Below are 23,820 nucleotides of genomic sequence, written 5' to 3'. Positions count from 1 at the left end.
AAAAAGGCTCCCGCTGGTAACATTTTAAAAAATGATGGTTACCATATAGTGCGCGGCGTGGCTGCAGATCTAACAATAGATTTTGCAGATGAATCCGGAGAAAATCCGGGGGACCAGCATGTTATGCGGCAGCTAGAAGCTGGCAACCGCGTGCTAACTAAGGTTAGGCGGGAGAAAAACAATCTCCAAGACGCCAATATAAAGCTGAACGTGGAACTGAAAGACGTTCGGGGCCAGCTTGCAGACTCCGAGAAGGAGAATAAGAGGCTTCGACATGGCATTTTTAGTAAGTGCTTGAACGAATCCTTTAAAGGTATTCAGCGAAGAAGCCGACTAACAGCGTTATGTCTGTAGGTATGCTGATGGGTCGTCCCGCGGAGGAAATGCCCGGGTCTGCGGGTGATCTTCTGTCCGAGCTGTCACATCTGGATGAACAAGTTCGGCAGGTGATGCAGGGTGTTGCCCAGGCCTTGTGGCCGTCCGTCTCCCTACCAGAGGGCGTTGCGGAGCTTGCGGAGAAGCTCAAAGGAGCGCGGCGGCACTTCCGATTATGGAAGATATCAGCCTGCCGACAGGGTGCCAGAGAAGCCTGGGCCATGGTGAAGACGCGGTATACCAAAGCAGACCCAAATCACATGGCCGAGGTCGGACCTGTGGGGCCCGACGGAAAAGAGATCCCCGTTAGCTTAGTTTATGGGCAAGTAGAATTAGCCGCAAAGTATTCCCAACAGGATTGTAAGCTAGACCGCCTGTTGGATGGTATAGAAGAAGAATTTAGTCAGTCTGCATGACTGTGTAATTGAAGTGACATGTATAATGCCTTCTAGACGGATTGTAGACCATTTGTCGTTGCAGACCTTTTCGCTTCAGCCTCCGGGCCCAATAGTCCGGAGTGTATCCGAATACCCGCTCAGTTATATAATAACCGGGGTATGCGTGGAGACTAGGCGTAGGGGTCATTTGTGCTTTATCAGACAAGTGCCCAACTAGTTATGTTATATTACATGGGTAGTAAGAAACATCTTCCAGGGAGAATAGTTCTGTTAAGGGTTCCTTTCCCTGGGCAAGCATGCCCTAAAGTGCATGTCTAGACTGAGATAGGAAACGCAGGAAAAACATCTGGGGGCAGATATGAAAAATGAAAATCATCTTTTGTTCACCGATCGAATATTCCCTTAAGAATGCTAGCTTTCGGCTTCACCCAGTCTGAGGTACACATCCGGTTGACCCGGCAGTAACAATCGTAGAGGTGTTCCCCTTATGCCGTAGCTGAATTAACGGGAACGTAGGGCATAAATACAAGAGCCAGGCAACCCAGCTTGGCCAAAACTTAAGTCATATCGTTGCATATAATGGTGACAAAAGGTACATGCGGAAGTATAACACATGTGTTGGGCATGAAGCCCGGATAAATAATTTAAGCTTCTGTGAAAGAAGCCCCTAGGTATGAAGAGTGCAGCTAGCGCATCTGTAATGTGCGAACAAGGCACAAGGTGACCCTTGAAGGCCTAGAGAAATAAGAAAAGAAAGAAAGAAAGGAAAACAAGACAGATAATGTATTTGTGAAAAATGGACAAAGGGAGGGGACTAACATAGAGTCCGGTGCTAGGCGTAGAATCTTCGGAGCCTGGCCACGTTCCATGGGTTCGGCTCAAGTCGACTAGTCGATGCATCCCGCAGTCGGTACGCTCCACCGGTCAGAACTTGGTCAATAATGAAGGGACCTTCCCATTTGGGCTCGAGCTTGTTCTTTTTCTTATCCGGCAGGCGTAGAACTAGTTCACCAGTGTTATAAGTTTTGGCCCGTACTTCTCTGCTTTGGTATCTGCGAGCCTGTTGCTGATAAAATGCGGAACGGGTTTTGGCTACATCGCGCTCCTCCTTCAAGGTGTCCAGACTGTCCTACCGATCGAGCTCGGCTTCTCTTTCTTCGTAGATGCGCACTCTGGATGAGTCATGAATTATGTCATAGGGCAAGACTGCCTCTGCGCCGTACACCATAAAGAAGGGTGTATATCCGGTACTACAATTCGGCGTGGTCCGCATCCCCCAGAGTACGGAGTCGAGCTCCTCTACCCAATGCGTGTTAGACTCCATTAAGGAATGCACTAATCTAGGTTTAATGCCGCTCATTATAAGACCATTTGCTCGCTCGACTTGACCGTGGGTTTGTGGGTGATAGATTGAGGCATAATCGAGCTTGATGCCCATTTTGCTGCACCAGAGTTTTACCTTGTCGGTCGTGAAGTTCGTGCCATTATCAGTGATGATGCTTTGGGGGACGCCATAACGGTGTACAACCCCGGATATGAAATCTATCACTAGTCCGGATTCGGCTATTTTAACCGGTTTGGCCTCTATCCATTTGGTGAATTTATCCACCATGACCAATAAGTATTTTTTTCTTGTGGGTTCCCCCTTTAAGGGGTCCAACCATGTCAAGCCCCCAAACCGCAAAGGGCCATGAAATGGGGATTGTTTGGAGGGCGGTGGGTGGCATGTGGCTTTGATTTCCAAAGAGCTGGCAACCGGCGCAACGCTGGACCAAGTCCTATGCATCTGCCCGGGCCGTTGGCCAATAGAATCCTATACGGAAGGCCTTGCTTACAAGAGCCCGGGCTACAGCGTGATGACCGCCGAGTCCGGCGTGAATTTCTGCCAAAATATTCTGCCCTTCCTCTTCGGAGATGCACCTTTGAAGGACTCCGGTAGTGCTTTTTTTGTACAATTCTCCCTCATGGACCCTGTAGGCCTTGGATCGCCGCACTATGCAGCGTGCCTCATTTTGCTCCTCCGGAAGTTCCTGTCTAGTTAGGTAGGCCAGGAATGGTTCTGTCCACGGGGCAGTAATGGCCATTGTTTCGTGGGCTGAAGGTGTTATTTCGGTGGCGGAGCCTCCGATTGTGTCAGAGAATTCGGTATCGGGTATTTTGGTCGGGTCCGGACTGTTGCTACCGGTGTCCCCTTCACATACTACGGATGGCTTGAAAAGCCTTTCCAAAAATATGTTGGGGGACCGCGTCACGTTTTGCGCCGATGCGGGCGAGGATATCAGCCGCCTGATTGGTTTCCCGAGCCACATGGTGAAATTCGAGCCCCTCGAACCGAGCTGACATTTTTAGGACGGCGTTTCGATAGGCCACCATTTTCGGATCCTTGGCGTCAAAATCCCCGTTTATTTGGGATATTGCGAGGTTTGAATCCCCACGCACCTCCAGCCGTTGAATGCCCATGGAGACTGCCATCCGAAGACCATGCAACAGAGCTTCGTATGCGGCTGCATTGTTGGAGTCTGTATACAATATTAGCAGTATGTACCGAACGGTATCTCCGGTTGGGGACGTCAAGACGACGCCAGCCCCTAGACCGGCCAGCATTTTAGAACTGTCGAAGTGCCTGATCCAATTGGAGTATGCACCGTATTGGTTAGGGAGTTCGGCCTCCGTCCATTCGGTGACGAAGTCGGCCAGTACTTGCGATTTAATGGCTCAGCGAGGTTTGTATGTTATGTCGAATGGAAGGAGCTCAATGGCCCATTTGGCAATCCGGCCCGTAGCGTCGCGGTTGTTGATAATATCATTAATTGGCACTTCCGAGGCTACTGTAATCGAACACTCTTGAATGTAGTGTTGCAGTTTCCGTGATGCCATGAATACCGCATATGCTATCTTTTGGTAATGCCGGTACCGTGATTTGCATGGTGTGAGGACAGTGGATACATAGTATACCGGCTTTTGAAGAGGGAATTTGTGTCCGTCCGCTTCCCGTTCGATAATGAGCACCGCGCTTACAACTTGATGAGTTGCTGCAATGTACAACAACATTGGTTCGCCGATGTTTGGCGCAGCCAGGATCGGGTTGGTTGCCAGAATGGCCTTTATTTCTTCCAATTCGGCTGTGGCCGCATCCGTCCACTCGAAGTGTTCGGTGCGCCGAAGGAGGCGATAAAGGGGTAAAGCCTTTCCTCCTAAGCGGGGGATAAAGCGGCTTAGAGCCGCCACGCATCTAGATAACTTCTGGATTTGTTTGAGGTCTGTTGGGGTAGCCAACCGTGACAAAGCTCAGATTTTGGCCGGATTAGCTTCAATACCTCTACTGGAGACAATGAATCCCAGGAGCTTTCCAGCTGGTACGCCGAAAACGCATTTTTTTGGATTGAGCTTGATGTCATATGTTCAGAGGTTGTCGAATGTGAGCCTCAAGTCATCTATCAAAGAGTCGACGTGTTTGGTTTTGACGACCACATCGTCTACGTATGCCTCTACTGTTTTGCCAATTTGTTTCTCCAGACATGTCTGAATCATGCGCTGATATGTTGCACCGGCGTTTTTGAGCCCAAAAGGCATTGTGTTGAAACAGAAGGGACCGTATGGTGTGATGCATGCCGTTGCGGCTTGGTCGGACTCCGCCATCTTTATTTGGTGGTAACCGGAGTATGCGTCGAGGAAACACAATGGCTCGTGTCCTGCGGTAGCGTCAATTATTTGATCGATGTGTGGGAGGGGGAAGGGATCCTTTGGGCAAGCTTTATTGAGGTCTTTGAAATCGACGCAAAGGCGCCAGGGTTGCTAGCCAGTCGGATGTTTTATTTCTCTGATGAATCTGGCCTCCAATAACTTGGCTAGTTCTTCTCCCATGGCATGTCTCTTAGGTTTGGAGAAACACCGAAGAGCTTGCTTGACCGGCTGGAATCCCTTTAGGATATTGAGGCTATGCTCGGCCAGCCTGCGTGGGATTCCTGGCATGTCTGAGGGATGCCGGGAGAATATGTCCCAATTCTCGCGCAGGAAATCTCGTAGTGCGGCATCCACAGCGGGGTTTAACTGTGCTCTGATGGAGGCTGTTTCTGTAGGGTCCATTGGGTGGACTTGGAATTTGACTATTTCATCCACTGGTTTAAAAGAGGTCGACTTGGATCTCTTGTCGAGTATCACGTCATCCCTGTCCACTGTGGAGCGTAGCGTGGTTAATTCCTCGGCCGAGAGGGCTTCGGATAATGCCTCGAGGGCCAATGCGGCTGTTTTGTTTTCGGCGCGGAGTGCTGTGTCTGGATCACTGGCGAGAGTGATGATTCCATTGGGCCTGGGCATTTTAAGCTTGGAAGAGTGGAAGATTGTGAACGCCTCCCGTCCTAAAAGAGCGTGATAGCCACTGCTGAACGGGGCCACTTGGAATGTAATTTCTTCAGACCTGTAATTGTCCGGTGTGCCGAATACCACATCTAGTGTGATTTTCCCATCATAGCGTGCTTCCCGACTGGGGATAATTCCTCTAAAGGTTGTACTTTGCTCGATGTGGTTCCAGTCTATTTCCATCTTTTGAAGAGTTTCCTCATAGATGAGGTTTAGTCCGATGCCGCCGTCCATGAGTACTTTGGTGAGTCAAAAGCCATCCATGATTGGACTGAGGACCAGTGCGGCTGGTGCTCGGGCTGTTCGGAATTTAGGTGCATCACTGGCATTGAAGGTAATAGCTGTGTCACTCCATGGATTTGTTGCTGCTACATGGCAGATTACGGCCATGCTGCGGAGTGTTCGATTGCGCCTATTATTTGGCGCAAAGGTCTCGAACACTGTTAACATCGTATTGTTATCCACTAGATGGTGCTCTGTGGTATTTGGGATAAGAAGATCCTCACCACTTTTGGCCACTGCCGGAGTATCAAACATGCTCTAAGGCTATGCGTTGGTATTATATCCACTGTGCTATGAATTTTGCAGGGTCCGTTGAGCCATCCCTCCAGTACGGTTCCTTGCCCTGTATAGGTTTTTTTTCTTTTTGGTAGTTAACCCGAGTGTATTGTGATAATGCACCCTTTTATTTCGGATTGGGTTTGTGTTCAGGGCCGGATTATCCCAAAAGTTTGTTTCGGTTTTCCAGGCACTTTCCATCGCACGGTACTTTCGTACTATGGACGCCAAGTCAGTGAAGCGTGTTATCTCACGGCGGTTTATGGTGTTAAGGATTCCCTTGTCCGTTCAATTATTGCAGAAAAATAAGATTGCGTCTTCCTCGCGACAGTCCTTAACCTTGTTCATCGCAAGGAGGAATCTGGCCCAATAATGATGTACTGTTTCCTGGGGCTTTTGCCTGATATGGGAAAGATCGCTTGTGTTTGGGTGGGTGGATGGAATTGAATCCGAAACCCTACCCGATCTGGGATCCAGGGGCCGAGGAGTTTCCAATTTTGGAAGTTCCGGTTCCGTGGTGTTACCCGCTAATCCTGGTCCGCTGCCTGACTCTAAGTTCAGGGATTGGATGTTGTCCTCCCGCGAACGGGCGTCCGGCTCGGAGAGCTGGGAATCAGGACATAGTTGGTCCTCAGTATAGAGGAAAGGTCGCCGCATTGTTCCTCCACCACTGCAATATGATGGGTGACCGGTGGAGAGTTAATCTCCCTTTGATCAGGTTTAAGCCCAATCCGATCATAGTCCGTAGCGACTCCCAAGGCGGCAATGCGATCCAAGAGCTCGTTTAAGGAGGCGAGCTCCATTGGATCCATCTGTTCAGCGAGTGCCGATTTTACGTGGAGGTTGTTTTCGATGACCCGAGAAGTCATCGTCGGTGCGCAACCGAACAGGCGGTCATGATGAACCCGCCTAACCGGAGAGTTTGGCCGATAGCCAAACCTCCCCCAATAGTAGTACCGTATTTAAAGACGAGACGAGACATCCTTCCTTCTGGCGACGGCACAGAGGAACTCTCAATGAAAGCACCAATGTCGGTGTCAAAACCGGCGGATCTCGGGTAGGGGGTCCCAAACTGTGCGTCTAAGGCGGATGGTAACAGGAGGCAGGGGACATGATGTTTTACCCAGGTTCGGGCCCTCTTGATGGACGTAAAACCCTACGTCCTGCTTGATTAATATTGATGATATGGGTAGTACAAGAGTAGATCTACCACGAGATCAGAGAGGCTAAACCCTAGAAGCCAGCTTATGGTATGATTGTATGTTGTCCTACGGACTAAAACCCTCCAATTTATATAGACACCGGAGGGGCTAGGGTTACACAAGGTCGGTTACAAAGGAGGAGATAGACATATCCGTATTGCCTAGCTTGCCTTCCACGCCAAGTAGAGTCCCATCCGGACACGAGACGAAGTCTTCAATCTTGTATCTTCATAGTCTAACAGTCCGGCCGAAGATATAGTCCGGCTGTCCGGAGACCCCCTAATCCAGGACTCCCTCAACGACGCATTCCGTTGCCTCCCCATGAACACGACGACGAAGTTGTTTCTCCGTTCCGACCCAGCCATGTACATGAGCCCTGGCCGTACGTATGCGCGAGTAGGCGTTCGAGACCCCGCCCGTATGTATACATACGTGGCCGTATTTTCTTTCTTGCACCTTGGCCGCTATACGTACGTGTACATGCTACGTGCGCGCCTCTACTACGACACGTACGCGCCTCTAGTACGACACATGTGCGCCTCTAGATCCACAAGTATATATGTACGTACACGTTCGTGACCAGAATGACAACGCTACGTACGCTTTGACCAGGTGGGTCCCGACTATCAGGCACTTCCTTGCCTGCGAAGATGTAGCTGGTGGTTCCAGCAGTCAGGGGGGCGAATCATTTTTTTTCCCGGACGCACTTCCTTGCGTGCGAAGATGTAGCTGGTGGGTCCCAGCAGTCAGGGGCAAACGTTTTATTCACAAAATACAGTGGCCCGTCCGGTGGGTCCCCGCTGTCAGGTGGAGGAATAATTATTTTGCACGTAATAAGGAGGCACTTCCTTGCTGCGGCTGTGGACCCAGCTGTCAGCCACTCCACGTACAGTCCACGTCCGATGGAAGCTGTTCCTTGACCACGTTGACCACGCCGCGCCGAGAGCACCAGGGCGGTGGACGACGGCAAGGCCTAGGAAGGGGATGACGCGGAGCCGGGGAAGACGTGGCAGTGGATTCCCACGCGTAGAGGAGTACGAGGGTTCACTGGTTCGCTGCGGTGTGAGGCTGCCGTCGCCACAGAATAACATGGGGTGTGGGTGAGTAGAGGGATGGTCTGGCCAGCGGTGGGAGTAGTAGGGGGCGGTGAGGCCTTCGCCGCATCGTAGCCGGCCACGGGAGGCAGGAGCACGAGGCACGACCGGCGCTGGTTTGGGCGGCTGGAGCAAGAAGACCAGAGGTTGAAGAAGCACTACGGCCGTTGGATGGACATCGTACGGTCACTGGAGCTAGAATCGTGCATATTGACTAAGTTGACAAAGCCCTCCGTCCCCGTCAACTTAGTAGGGCCACAAGTCATCCTACCACTATACTGGGTCCCAGCTAACAGGGGGAGTATTCATTTTTTTGTGCGTAATAAGGAGGAACTTCCTTGCGTGCAAAGATATAGCTGGTGGGTCCGAGCTGTCAGCGGTGGTAACGTTTTTTTCGCGAAATACAGAGGCCCTTTCGGTGGGTCCCTGATGTCAGGTGGAGGAATCATTATTTTGCGCGTAATAAGGAGGCATTTCCTTGCGTGCGGCCGTGGACCCAGTTGTCGGCCTCTCCACATACAGTCCACTTCAGATGCATGTCAGTCGTTGACCATGTTGACCAGGCCGCGCCGAGAGCACCAGGGCGGTGGATGATGGCGAGGCCTAGGAAGGGAACGACACGGAGGCAGGGAAGACTCGGCAGTTGTTTCCCACGCGAAGGGGAGTACGACTGTACGAGGGTTTACTGGTTCGTCTGCCGTCGCCGGAGAATAACAGCAGGTGTGGGTGAGTAGAGGGATGGCTAGGCCAGCGGTGGGAGTATGGTGGGGCGGTGAGGCCTGCGTGGCAGCAGAGCCGACCACGGGGAGGAGGGAGCAGGCAGTCCCGCCGCCGCTTGTTTGAGTGGCTGGAGCAGGAAGAGCAGAGATTGAAGAAGCACGACGGCCGTTGGATGGCCATCCAACAATCACTGCTTGTGCGTCAACCTTTTTTTAGGAAAGCCTCAATTCTGTGGAAAACAGCATATAACCCATCTGCCATTATTTCTAATAATTTACAGCTCATTTGCTAATTACTAAGGTTTTTTTGGAGCCCATATTCTTTTTGTTAGCATTACAGCCCATATTGTGGCCACGGTTAAAAAATTATACGAAATTTTGCATATTTCGGTGCGGTCCGAACTGTTTTTAATCGCAAAATTTCGACTCACATTCAAACTAATTTTAAAAATAAATGTATATCAATATAAAATCCAACAAATTATCCATGCATAAAAATTAATGTAATTTAAAATCTCGAAATGAAAAAAAAGATATTTGAAACTAATTGTCGGTTTGATGTGTTTTAAAAATGTACAGCCCATTTCTCATTACTGATGGGCCATTTTCTCGGCCAGCGGAATGAAAGCTCTCCTCGTCTTGAAATATTTGCAGCCCAACAGGCCTGACAAAGCGACTTACTTGGCAAATCACAAAAAAACTAGGTTGTGGCATGGACCCAGCTGTCAGCCTCTCCACGTACAGTACTCTTCCGATGGAATGTCGTTGACCATGTTAACCACGCCGCGCCGAGAGCACCAAGGCAGTGGACGACGGCGAGGCCTAGGAAGGGGACGACGCGAAGCTGGGGAAGCCGTGGTAGTGGATGCCCACGCGGAGAGGAGTACGAGGGTTCACTGGTTCGGCTGCGGTGTGAGGCTGCCGTCACCGCAAGGCCTGGCTAGCGGTGGGAGTAGTAGGGGGCGATGAGGCCTCAACGACAGCACAACTGGCCACTGGAGGCAGGAGCAGGCGGTCTCCCCTGCTCTGGTTTGAGCAGCTGGTGAAAGAAGAGCAGCGATTGAAGAAGCAGCAGGACCGTTCGATTCAAATCCAACGATTACTGCTGCTAGAATCATTTGTTGACTAAGTTGACAAGCCATGCGTACGCGTTAACTTAGTAGGCCCACAGGTCAGCCTCCCAACCGGTGCGCCCCAGATGCCAGTGGGAGGAATCATTTTTTTCGCGTAAGAAGGAGGCAGTTGATTGCGTGCGGCCAGACCAGCGGAGGGAGTAGGGTGGGCCGGGGAAGCCTGCGTGGCATCACAGCGGGCCACAAGAGGAGGGAGCACGCAGTCCCGCCGACGCTAGTTTAGGCAGCTGGATGGACATCCAATAGTCACTACTGCTAGAATCGTGTGTTCAACATAAAGGGTGGGATAGCATCCCAACAATCTTGCCTGAACTTACTCCCTTGAAATTGATTACGTAGTTGATTGCCTGAGGAAGGAACCAAAGTTTGAAAATCCCCAATATGGACAGTATTTGGCAATAAATGTTGATTGACCTCCGTGTCTCCCGCCCGTGAAGGGCAATTTCCCTCAAGAAAACTACCAAAATGGAGGTTAGTAGTAAAAGCATTGCCTTGAATATGCATGGAGACATTATTACCAAAAGAGAGCTGCTTGAATGAGCATGGTAAGGTACCAGCCAACAGTGAACTTTCCGATGATATTCCGGCGACCGGAGACAACCTCTGCGTGCACAAACCTCTGATAGTCACATTGCCAAAATCTGGTCTATCCAATCGGTCCCACCATCGGATTACATTAATAAGAGATTAAATATCTGTTATCTTTGTAATGGCTCGGGACACCAAGCTGATTCTTGCCCTGACCAAGCTTGCAACATCTGCTCCTCTGAGCCTTGTGTAGGCTCTACTGGTCCACCTAGAGTTGATCCATCTGCTTGTGGGCTACATTATCCTGGACCTCAGTCATGCTATCTTTGTGGTTCGCTGGCCCATTTGTACTTTGACTGCCCTGGGCTCTTGCGGTGCCACATTTGTTCTTTCTTGGGCCACACCACCCATTCTTGTCACCCATTGGCTCGAAGATTGCATTGGAAACCAAAGTCTAGCTCTATTTTTTTGGATACACGCATGGGAAATCCCTGTAACTCTGGGTTACATAAGGAAGGAAATATTCGGGATGCTTATCACCTTGAGAAGGGCAAAGAAATTATGGCAAATCCAATCACAACAGTCTCCCTGAGACATCAAATCAATCAGCCTTCAGTTAATGATACTGTGCCCGTTCGCAATGCTACCGATTCACCTGTGCCTACGGCCGTCCGATGCTCATCTAAGCGTCGGTCCAGACACGTGTCCTCATCTGGTAGGCAGGGTGGGAGGCAGCCGAAATTAGTCTGGATTCCCAAGGGGACTAGAGCCCGTGCCGATACGCATTCTGCCCTTCTTCTCTGCTCCAATAGCGCCACCGCTCCAGAGCTCCACCACCTGCGCATGGCAAACTTCCCCGTCAATGTGATACGCTACCTTCCGCAGGGCATGACGATCGAGCTCGGCCCGGAGGACCGAAAGGTGAGGGATGACATGGTGATCAGCCCAACTCCCCCGCTGCGCCATGACTTCCTCGCCATCGCGGAAGTCAATCGCTTCGTGCCGTTCCACCACAAGGCAGCGTTGCGCTATACCATTGAAGGTTTGCTGCATGAGTCTCAATTCTTCCCCACTGAGATAGATGATCATACATTAGGAGTTGGGATTTTTGGTTTTGTGGATTCAGTTACTAAGGATGCTGTTGTGGGTACTACTTTTGAACTAGATGAGGATGAGGAAAATATCCACACAGTAATTTCATTTGTTCCTCATGATGCGGCTCTCAACATGCGGCAGACTACTTATGGCCCTCAGATTTGGCTCCTGTACATTGGTTTCCCGCAAGACTATCAGACCTCGCATTATATGCACAAGTCAGTTGATAAGTTTGGAGAGCTTGTTACTTGGAATAATCCAAGAGGTGATAGAAAGCTAGTTCTGCTTAAAGTTAGAGTTATTCATCTGTGCCTTGTTCCAAAAAGCTTTGTTATGCATCAGCTAGGTGGCGAGCGCCTCTGTTGGACAGTCTGTGTCACTATGTTGCGTAGCAGTGACTGGAATGCTCATCTTCCAGAGATTCCACTAGCGGGGATTGATCCTCTTCCGGTAGATGGTATCCCGCATCCTCTCCACAGAGATGGTCTCGCAGCGGAACAACTTTATCAAGCTCAGCTCAATAATTGGATGGCTCAGAATGCGCAGATGAATGCTAATGCTGCTAACAATGCAAATGGAGACAACCAAGGCAATGAGGTTCACTTTCAGGCTAATTGGGGACAATGGCCTCCATCTCCGCCTCCGGCTCTGTATAACTATCAGGCCTGGCTCGCTCAGGAGGGCCTCCAGGTCCAGGATGGTATTGTGCCAAACAATAACCTGTTGGATAGCCCAGGAACGGCCTAGAAAGACTCCATCTCGATGGTAGGCAGCTCTGATTCTAGTGAGACAGTGTCTGACAGTCCTGTTCTGGTACCTGCGAATTTGTTTCACTCTTTGGTAGATGGAGAAAGCTCTGATATGGCTGCATCTTCTGCACCTTTATATCCAATGGATACACCTGCTGCTCAACTGAACTCACTGGAAGTGGTGGTTTCTCTCACACAGAATGGACTTCAGTTTGCTATGACTAAACAAGGTAATGTGATCTCATCAATGCTCATCAACCAAGGATTCTCATTCATTAGGCTCAATTCATTTCTGAGATTGACCATCATGCCTCTAGTAGCCTCCTATGGTCCTTGGATCAGTGGTTTTGGACTCAGGAATGATTGGGTGCAGGTTAAAGATGTGATCACTATCGAGAATGATTTGGTGACAGTTACGGCAACCAAACAGACAAGGGAATTTTCTTCTTCCTCTCTGCAAATTGAAGAGATCTAGGACACACCTGATTTGAACACGTTGGTCAGCCCAGCAAATGTGGCCTTGGATACTCTAGTGGTCCACCAACCAATTGATTTGGCTCCCCTGGGGGTTTCTATTCCCACTCAGCATGTGCAGTCTAAACCTCTCCTACTTACTGACCATGTGGCTCAAGTGGAATCATCTGCTGACGCAATTATGGAACCTGAACATAGCTTAGTTGATACGTCTCCTGTGGAAACACTCCCGATCTCTACTAATGTGACTCCTGAGGTCTACTCTGCTGGTATCTTAGCTGAACCTGGACACAGTTCTGCTACTACTCTTGGGGGAACAGGACCCGACTCTGCTGTGACCATCCGCAAGGGGAAAATGGCTCTACCCATGTCCTCTGTGTCTCTTCGTCGTAGCACCAGGTCCAACAAATACGATGGCTTCAAAGTTCCTACCATCACTGATAGCAAGCCAAAATATTCTAAGGTGAAACCAAGGATCAATTCGTCGGCACTACAGTCCGTGGCTCGTTCTGAAAATGCAGGTAGTACTGCTGCTCCACCACCCACTCCCATTGCCACGATTCAACTGGTAGGCACAGTCAAATGTGCTATACCTGCTGCGGAGCTCTCTGAAGAGGTGCTCAATGAAGTTAATGAGGATGCTCTTTCATCATCATCCAGCGCTTAAGCTTTCCTCTTTTATCCATGGTACTTTTGGTTAATTGGAACGTTCTTTGTTGGAATGTCCGTGGCTTAAATTCTGAACCTAAGCAACTTGCTCTGTTTAATGCCATTACGGCTAGTGGGTGTGCAGTTATATGTCTGGAGGAAACTAAGAAGCAATCTTTTGATAATAACTTTATTAAGTCTTGTTGCCCTCGATGTTTTGATAAATTTGAATTCGTCCCGGCCCGTGGCGCTTCGGGTGGAATTGCCACTATTTGGAACAACTCAATTTTTCTGCTACTGTTCTAGCTTCTAGGGACTTTGCCCTGGTGATCCGCTTTCAATCCACACAATCGGCACAGCATTGGACCCTAGTGAATGTGTATGGCCCCTATCAGGGTGTTGAACGTAGCAAGTTCATACAGTGATTGCTAGACCTGAATATCCCACACAATGAAGATTGGCTCCTTCTAGGTGACTTTAATTTCATTCATGGCCCAGATAACCGTAATAAGCCAGGTGGAAATTTTGGGGACATGATCACCTTCAATGATTTTATCAGAAGCCAAAATCTTGTGGAACTGCCCATCAAAGGTCGTTCTTATACCTGGAGTAATATGCAGGTGGACCCCCTATTGGAACAAATTGACTGGTTTTTTACGAGCACCAATTGGACTACATCATACCCTAAAACCCTAGTTAAACCTCTAAGCCGACCAGTTTCCGATCACATCCTTTGTGTGGCCTACATTGAGACTACCATTCCTCGGTCCAAGATTTTCAGGTTTGAATCGTATTGGGTGCATCATCCTGTCTTTATGGACATGGTTACTCACTCTTGGTCCAAACCAATTCGTTCGACCAACATGGCTACTGTTATATCCCGAAAGTTTAAACACCTGAGGTATGATCTCAAGAGATGGAGTAAAGGTATCTCTAAACTGTCTATTGCCATTGAAAACTCCAACAGGGCTCTTTTTGAACTTGATGAACTTGAAAATAAAAGGCATCTCACTACTCCTGAATCTAATTTTCGCCGCATCCTCAAAAATCATATTCCGAGGCTTCGTAATTATCAGAGAGAATATTGGAGGAAGAGATGTACTATAAGATGGGTGAAATTTGGCGACGAGCAACCAAAAATTTTCCAAGCAATGGCTTCAGAAAGATTCAGGAGAAATAACATTGCCTCACTTAACACTGATGATGGGTAGTGTGTTGAAGATCATGCGGGAAAAGAATTTGTTATCTTTCAAGCCTTCAAGAAACGACTTGGGACTTCTGGGCGACATGAAATGAAGTTTGATTTAGCCCGAATTATTAAGAAGGTGGAGGATCTCGACCAACTCACAGTGCCCTTCACCCACCAAGAAATTGATGATGTGATTAAATTCATGCCTGCGGATAGAGCTCCGGGACCAGATGATTTCACAGGGCACTTCCTCAAATCATGCTGGCACGTGATCAAGGAAGACTTCTACAAACTTTGCAATCAATTCCATGAGGGTAACTTAAACCTAGAGAGCATTAATGAAGGTTTCATTACTTTGGTTTCAAAAATTAATGCACCTACTTCAGTTAATGATTACAGGCCCATCACTCTCCTCAATTGTTGTCTTAAGATCATTACGAAACTCCTCGCCAACCATTTACAAAAGATAATCTTGAAAATAGTGCATCGAAATCAATATGGTTTTCTGAAGGGCAGATCTATACAAGATTGTCTGGCATGGGCATTTGAGTACATTTATCAATGCCAAATCTCAAAAAAACCAATTGTCCTCCTTAAGCTTGATTTTGCTAAGGCGTTTGACATGATTGAACATGAAGAAATGTTGGAGATTATGCAACACATGGGATTCAATGATAAATGGCTACATTGGATTAAGGCTATTCTGGCTTCAGGAAAATCCTTAGTCCTTCTTAATGGTGTACCGGGGAGACAATTTCATTGTAAAAGTGGGGTATGTCAAGGAGATCCGTTATCTCCTTTGATTTTTGTGCTGGCAGCCGACCTCCTTCAAGCCATCATTAATGATGCTTTTGCTCAAGGCCTTATTCAGCTTCCTTTCCCATGTGCCACCCAAAAAGAGTACCCGGTCATTCAATATGCTGACGAAATAATTATGGTTCTCCCGGCTTGTGAAACACAAGCTGCCACGATCAAGCAAATTTTGTCGGATTATGCTACTTCCATTGGCCTTAAAATCAACTTCCAAAAATCAACTCTCATCCCAATCAACTGTGATGACTCTCTCAGCAACAACATTGCCGAAATCTTTGGCTGCATGACTGGCAAAATGCCCTTTACCTACCTCGGGTTGCCGTTGGGATCCACTCACCCATCTGTTCAGGACTTAATGCCTTTGGTTTACAAAATGGAGCGCCGCCTTACAGCTACTCTCAACATGATCTCATCTGGAGCAAAACTTTCGTTACTAAACCCAGTGATCACTTCGCTGGTAATTTTTGCTCTCTGCACACTCAAGCTCCCCATTACCATTATTGAGCTGATAGACAAGATCAGGAGGAAATGTCTCTGGACCAAAAATACGGAGCAAGGGGAATCTTGTAACTCTCTGGCTGCTTGGAGCATGATTTGCAAGCCAAAAGATTGTGGTGGGTTGGGCATCTTAGATCTCAGAACACTAAGTGATGCCCTGTTGCTTAAATACCTTCACAAATTCTAAAATCACTGGGATCTACCGTGGGTGGAACTAATCTGGAACACCTACTACACCTCAAAAATCCCACATGCAACGGATGCATGTGGGTCCTTCTGGTGGAGAGACATTACAAAGCTTATGCCCATCTATAGAGGCATCACCAAAGTCACAATTCAGGACGGCCGGAACACCTTGCTTTGTAAAGATCTTTGGATGGATAGTATTCTTGCCTCTAGCTATCCCAGGGCCTTCTCGTTCACAAGAAATGAAGACATCTCTGTCCAAGCTCTCTTAACGGCGCACACGTTGGGGGAAACCTTCCAACTTCCTCTATCTGAACAGGCACATGCAGAGTTGATGAATCTACAGCAACTATTGACACCTATCACCTTGGCCCACGGAGAGGACAGATGGACGTGCATTTGGGCTAAAGGAGACTACACTGCCAGCCAATACTAATCCTACTATTTCAGAGAAATAGAAGCTCACCAAACATACAAATGGCTATGGAAATCAAAGGTCACCATGAAAATAAAAGTGTTTGGCTGGCTCCTCCTCTCAGATAGACTCAACACTCGAAACATGCTCAAGAGGAGACATTATAACATTGGTGATAATCACACTTGCCTCCTTTGTGATTCACATATTGAAAGAAACTTTGGAACATCTATTCTTTACTTGCCCATTCAGCCAAGAATGTTGGTCACATCTACATATCGGATGGACGACACATGGTACAAGACTTCAATGGATTGAACAAGCAAAAATGACGTGGAATCGCCCTATGTTCATGGATATTTTCCTTCAGGCTGCTTGGAGCATATGGAAAGAGAGAAACAAAAAACACTTTTGAGGGATCTCACCATCGAAATCATCTTGGCTGGCTAGGTTGAAAGAAGACCTCTCCCTTCTTCGCTATAGAGTGGGAGAAAAACGTATCCCCTTCTTGACCTCTTTTCTAGATAGTATCTAACTTTCTTCTTCTGCCTCTTTTGGGTCTTTTCCCCTTGTATTTACCCCCGCATCTGCCCCATGGCAATGGATGTAAGGTTATGACTTTGTAAGACTTTTTTTCACTTATATTAATACATACAGTAGGAGCCTCTCCTACTGTTTCAAGTGTCAAAAAAAAGAATCGTGTTTTTACTCACAAAGCCTTGCGTAAACAAGTTAGCCTCGAAATCTGTGGCATGTAAATCCCATTTGCTATTATTTTTATAATGTTTACTAATTTTCTAATTCATATGGAATTTATTTGTAACGCCCTTGATGCGGCTATATCTCCCACGTGTCGAAGCACGACTTAGAGGCATAACCGCATTGAAAGCAATGTCGCAAGTGAGGTAATCTTCACACAACCCATGTAATACATAAGGGAAAGAGATACATGGTTGGCTTACAATCACCACTTCACACAATACACGAATAAAGCATTACATCATCCAGATACAATCAAGGCCCAACTACAGAACCAAAATAAAAGAAGACTACCCCAAATGCTACACAGATCCCCGATCGTGCCAACTGGGCTCCACTACTGATCAACTGTAACGGAACAACAAAACGAACACGAACCCCATCGAGCTCCTCCTTGAGCTCGGTTGCGTCACCTGCAAGCTGGTTTTGGAAGTATCTGTGAGTCACGGGGACTCAGCAATCGCACACCCTCGCGATCAAGACTATTTAAGCTTATAGGTAGGGTAAAAGGTATGAGGTGGAGCTGCAGCAAGCGACTAGCATATATGGTGGCTAACATACGCAAATGAGAGCGAGAAGAGAAGGCAAAGCACGGACGGGAAAACTATGCTCAAGAAGTGATCCTAGAAACAACCTACGTCAAGCATAACTCCAACACCGTGTTCACTTCCCGGACTCCGCCGAGAAGAGACCATCAAGGCTACACACGCGGTTGATGCATTTTAATTAAGTTAAGTTTCAGGTTTTCTACAACCGGACATTAACAAATTCCCATCTCCCCATAACCGCGGGCACGGCTTTCGAAAGTTCAAATCCCTGCAGGGGTGTCCCAACTTAGCCCATCACAAGCTCTCATGGTCAACGAAGGATATTCCTTCTCCCAAGACAATCCGATCAGACTCGGCATCCCGGTTACAAGACATCCTCGACAATGGTAAATCAAGTCCAGCAAGACCGCCCGATGTGCCGATGATGTCTACTACACAACCTTCTTCTTGTAGACGTTGTTGGGCCTCCAAGTGCAGAGATTTGTAGGACAGTAGCAAATTTCCCTCAAGTGGATGACCTAAGGTTTATCAATCCGTAGGAGGCGTAGGATGAAGATGGTCTCTCTCAAGCAACCCTGCAACCAAATAACAAAGAGTCTCTTGTGTCCCCAGCACACCCAATACAATGGTAAATTGTATAGGTGCACTAGTTCGGCGAAGAGATGGTGATACAAGTGGTATATGGATAGTAGATAAAGGTATTTGTAATCTGAAATTATAAAAACAGCAAGGTAACTAATGATAAAAGTGAGCGTAAACGGTATTGCAATGATAGAAAACAAGGCCTTGGGTTCATACTTTCGCTAGTGTAAGTTCCCTCAACAATACTAACATAATTGGATCACATAACTATCCCTCAACATGCAACAAAGAGTCACTCCAAAGTCACTAATAGCGGAGAACGGACGGAGAGATTATGGTAGGGTACGAAACCACCTCAAAGTTATTCTTTCCAATCAATCCGTTGGGCTATTCCTATAAGTGTCACAAACAGCCCTAGAGTTCTACTAGAATAACACCTTAAGATACAAATCAACCAAAACCCTAATGTCACCTAGATACTCCAATGTCACCTCAAGTATCCGTGGGTATGATTATACGATATGCATCACACAATCTCAGATTCATCTATTCAACCAACACAAATGACCTCAAAGAGTGCCCCAAAGTCCCTACCGGAGAATCACGACGAAAACGTGTGCCAACCCCTATGCATAGGTTCATGGGCGGAACCCGCAAGTTGATCACCAAAACATACATCAAGTGAATCACGTGGCATCCCATTGTCACCACAGATACGCATGGGAAGACATACATGAAGTGTTCTCAAATCTTTATAGACTCAATCCGATAATATTACTTCAAGGGGAAAACTCAATTCATTACAAGAGAGTAGAGGGGGAGGAGAAACATAAGATCCAACTATAATAGCAAAGCTCGCGATACATCAAGATCGTGCCAAATCAAGAACACGAGAGAGAGAGAGAGAGAGAGAGAGATCAAACACATAGCTACTGGTACATACCCTCAACCCCGAGGGAGAACTACTCCCTCCTCATCATGGATAGCACCGAGATGATGAAGATGGCCACCGGAGAAGGATTTCCCCCTCCAGTAGGGTGGCGAAACGGGTCTAGATTGGTTTTCGGTGGCTACGGAGGCTTCTGGCGGCGGAACTCCCGATCTATTCTCCGTTCTGGAAGTTTTAGGGTATATGGAGTTATATAGGCAGAAGAAGCACGTCAGGGGAGCCACGGGGGCCCCATGAGGCAGGGGCGTGCCCTAGGAGGGTGGGCGCTCCCCCACCCTCGTGGGCAGCTCCCGTATCTTCTGACATGGGGTCCGAGTCCATCAGGTGTGTTTCCTTCCAAAAATAACTTCTCCGGTTGATTTCGTTCCGTTTCGACTCCGTCTGATATTCCTTTTCTTCAAAACACTGAAATAGGCATAAAACAGCAAATCTGGGCTGGGCCTCCGGTTAATAGGTTAGTCCCAAAAATAATACAAAAGTGGATAATAAAGCCCAATATTGCCCAAAACAGTAGATAATATAGCATGGAGCAATCAAAAATTATAGATACGTTGGAGACGTATCAGCCGACATCCTGATAGGAGCTGCACATATCTCGTTCTCAGGGCAACACCGGATGAACACTACGTACAGCTAAAACCAGCCCTCAAGTTTCCCCGAGGTGGCGCCGCAAGTGGCTCTATTTCGGACCAACACTTAGACAAGCACTGGCCCGGGGGGGTTAAAATAAAGATGACCCTCGGGATGCGCGACTCCCAAGGGAAAAAGGCTAGGTGGCGAATGGTAAAACCAAGGTTGGGCCTTGCTGGAGGAGTTTTATTCAAAGCGAACTGTCAAGGGGTTCCCATTATAACCCAACCGTGTAAGGAACGCAAAATCCGGGAACATAACACCGATATGACAGAAACTAGGGCGGCAAGAGTGGAACAAAACACCAGGCATAAGGCCGAGCCTTCCACCCTTTACCAAGTATATAGATGCATTAATATAAATAAGAGATATTGTGATATCCCAACAAATATCCATGTTCGAACAAGGAACAAACTCCAATCTTCACCTGCAACTAACAACGCTACAAGAGGGGCTAAGCAAAGCGGTAACATAGTCAAACAACGGTTTGCTAGGACAAGGTGGGTTAGAGGCTTGGCTTAACAATATGGGAGGCATGATAAGCAAGTGGTAGGTATCGCAGCATAGGCATAGCAAAAGAGAGAGCAACTAGCAAGCAAAGATAGAAGTGATTTCGAGGGTATGGTCATCTTGCCTGCAAAGTTCTCCGAGAAGATGAAAGCTTGATCCTCGTAAACATACTCAACGGGCTCCTCGAACACAAAATCTTCTCCCGGCTCTACCCAAAGCAAGAACACAAGCAAAGGAGACGCAATCAACCACGTGCAATGCCCAAGCAACATGATGCAAGACATGGTATGATATGCGGGATGCGGTATGCGATGCATATGCATGATTTGGAAAGGAATGATTGAACCTGGCCTCAACTTGGAAAACCAAGAGTACCACTGGAAAAAGGATTTGATTTCGGTCGAAAACGATATAAAGATCACCGGAATCGGATGCACGGTTTGCAAATGGCAAGCAAAACAAATATGGCACCGGTCTGCAATTAACAGCACGAGACCATCTAAATGCATCAAGATAAATAAGCTAATGCACTCAAACAAAGCAAAAAATACATGGCAGGGATCCACTCAAGATGCTTGACAAAAGATGAACACTGAGCTACGTATAAATCAATCATTAACAGGTTCAAACAAGCATGGCAAAAGTGCAAATGATAACAGGTTACAGACTTAGTGAAATAATCAACAAGTCTGGAATTTAGCATGAGGAAGCAATGTTGAGAGCACGATAACTACATGCTACAGGAACATATCATGGCAAAGCAAAGCATGGCATGAAGCTACTCAAAGCATACAACAAAAGTCCCTTAGTGACACTAAGCTAAAAGGGATCAGAAAATACAATGGCAGGCATGTGAACATTGCAAATAACGTTAACAGATTCAGACTTAGTGAAAACCTGGAACATGGAAAAACAGATAACAAGTAGGCATGTTAACAAGCTCGATGCACTCACTACGAGCCATTGCATGACAAACTAAGCATACACCCAGCAAGTAGACATGGCATAGAAGCTAGACATGGAAAGAACAACATCATAGCATGCACGGATCAACAACAAGCTCGGCAAAATTGCTAAACATGTTAACAATCTGCCAGGAACATTTTATAGCAAAAGTAGAGCTTGATTAACTCAAGCTAGGTTGCTCCATAAATGCAAACAAAGACATGGATGGATAGAGCACCACAATATCTACAAAAAATCCTTACTGATCATGCTCAAAAGAGGCACGGATCACTAGGAATCAACATGAACATATGGCATAAAAATAAAGACAGGGCAAGGACTTAGAATATTTCTAAGTCCCTGAAATCAGCAACATTAAGTGACCTACTTTGCATGCTTGTGCTAGTCACCACACAGATCAAAAAAATACATGGCATACACCCCTGTAAAGATGGCATGTCATACTACAAAACACATGTAGAGCTCAGGAACATAGCATGCACACATTAATCATGGCAAAAATGACAAAAGTGCATTTGCTGAAACAGATCTGAAACTATCATCACATAGCTCTCTTCCAACAGCATTTCGGGCATCAAGGTGAGCTCAAATGAAGATGATTCAATGAGATGAAATGGAGTACTCGTCGAGATGAACATTTCGATATGCTACACGCACAAATCGGAGCAACGGTGATGAAGTTATGATGCGTCAAAGTATGCAAAAAGTTAGGGTTTTGGGGAGAAAAAGTCAACCGGATTTTTAGATCTGAGATCCAGGGCACTGTAGCAGCTCGGCTGTCGCCGGAAATGGAGATGGGGGCGCCGGAGTCCGAGGTGGCCGGAGGAGAAGGACTTGCCGAACTTGGGGATCCGGCCGGAGATGGTCGTCGCCGGCGAGGTGGCGCGGGCGGCGCGGTGGAGAAAGGCGCGGCGACCTCGGACGGTGGCGTACAGCTCCGGCGATGGTCGGTGGTGGAGCGGAGCTCCCGAGGCGGCGGGGAAAAAGGAGAGGCGCGGCGGGGTGACTCGGTCGGGGAGCGGGGCGCTCGGGCCCAGGGCAGCTCGGGCGGGCCTCCCGCGGGCCGCGGCAGGCCTCGGCGGCGCCGGTGGAGAGAGAGGAAGGCGGGGAGAGGTGGCGGCGTCTGAGTGGTTGGAGGCGGCGGTGATGCTGAGGTGGCGCACTCCCATTGGAAGGGTCGATGTGGTGGCGGGGTGGACGCGTCCGCCGGCGAGCGGACATGTCCGGCGGCACGGAGGGAGTTGGATCTAGGGTTTGGACTGTGCGGAATTTCGGGGAGAGCCACATATATATAGGTAGAGGGAGCTAGGAGGCTCCAAATGAGGTGCGGTTTGTGGCCACGCGATTGTGATCGAACGACCTAGATGATGGAGGATGTTTAGGTGGGTTTTGGGCCACTTTGGAGAGGTGTTGGGCTACAACACACACGAGGCCTTTTCGGTTCCTCGGTTAACCGTTGGAGTATCAAACGAAGTCCAAATGGCACGAAACTTGACAGGCGGTCTACCGGTAGTAAACCAAGGCCGCATGACAAGTCTTGTTCCAATCCAAAAACGTTTAATACCCGCATACGAAAAGAGGTAGAAAGGGACACCGGGTGACATAGGAGCGCCGGATTGCAAAACGGACAACGGGGAAAATGCTCGGATGCATGAGACGAACATGTATGCAAATGCGATGCACATGATGACATGATATGGAATGCATGACACACAAGCAAAAGAAAGGCAACCACAGCGAATAACTGGAAGACACCTGGCACATCGGTCTCGGGGCGTTACAACACTCCACCACTACGAGAGGATCTCGTCCCGAGATCTAGAATGGCACCGGAGGGAAAACGGAAGAGAAAGAGAAGAGGTAAAACTAAGTTGCTTCTTTGAAAAACGAGTGAAACCAGTGAACCTTGAGATGTTGACAAATTGAAAGCAAGAATGCAACGGAGAAGAACAAAGTTGAAAACACTCGTTAGAAAAGAGGAACAAGGAAGAGCAAATTCGAGCAACACTCCGGTTGAGAAGTTATGCAAGACTTGATAAGATGAAAAGAACATGAACAGAGGACACAACACTCCAGTTAAATGGATAAGCATGAAAAGAACAAGGTCCTGACAAAACAAGAAGATGGGTTGAAGAGAGCAACATCACAATGCCTTCGGAAGAAAAGAGAATGAAATGGATATGGAATGCATGACATGCAAGCAAAAGACAAGGCAACCACAGTGAATAACTGGAAGACACCTAGCACATCGGTCTCGGGGCGTTACATTATTGTAGCCCGTTTTCCATTTTTAGAATTGCTGGCCATTTTCTGGTCAGTACCAGGGTCAAAAAATTAACTAAATATGTGGGAAGTTTCGAAAATTCGCAAATTTTTGCTGGGGAAAAAATATTCTTAATCCAAAAATTAATAGCCATACTAAAACAAATTTAAAAATAAATTA

This window comes from Triticum urartu, chromosome 1A, assembly GCF_056163025.1.
Source record: "Triticum urartu cultivar PI428250 chromosome 1A, HENAU_Tu73, whole genome shotgun sequence".
Classification (NCBI taxonomy): Eukaryota; Viridiplantae; Streptophyta; class Magnoliopsida; order Poales; family Poaceae; genus Triticum; species Triticum urartu.
The sequence above is the reverse complement of the archived record's forward strand: the minus strand, read 5'-3'. Positions refer to the sequence as shown.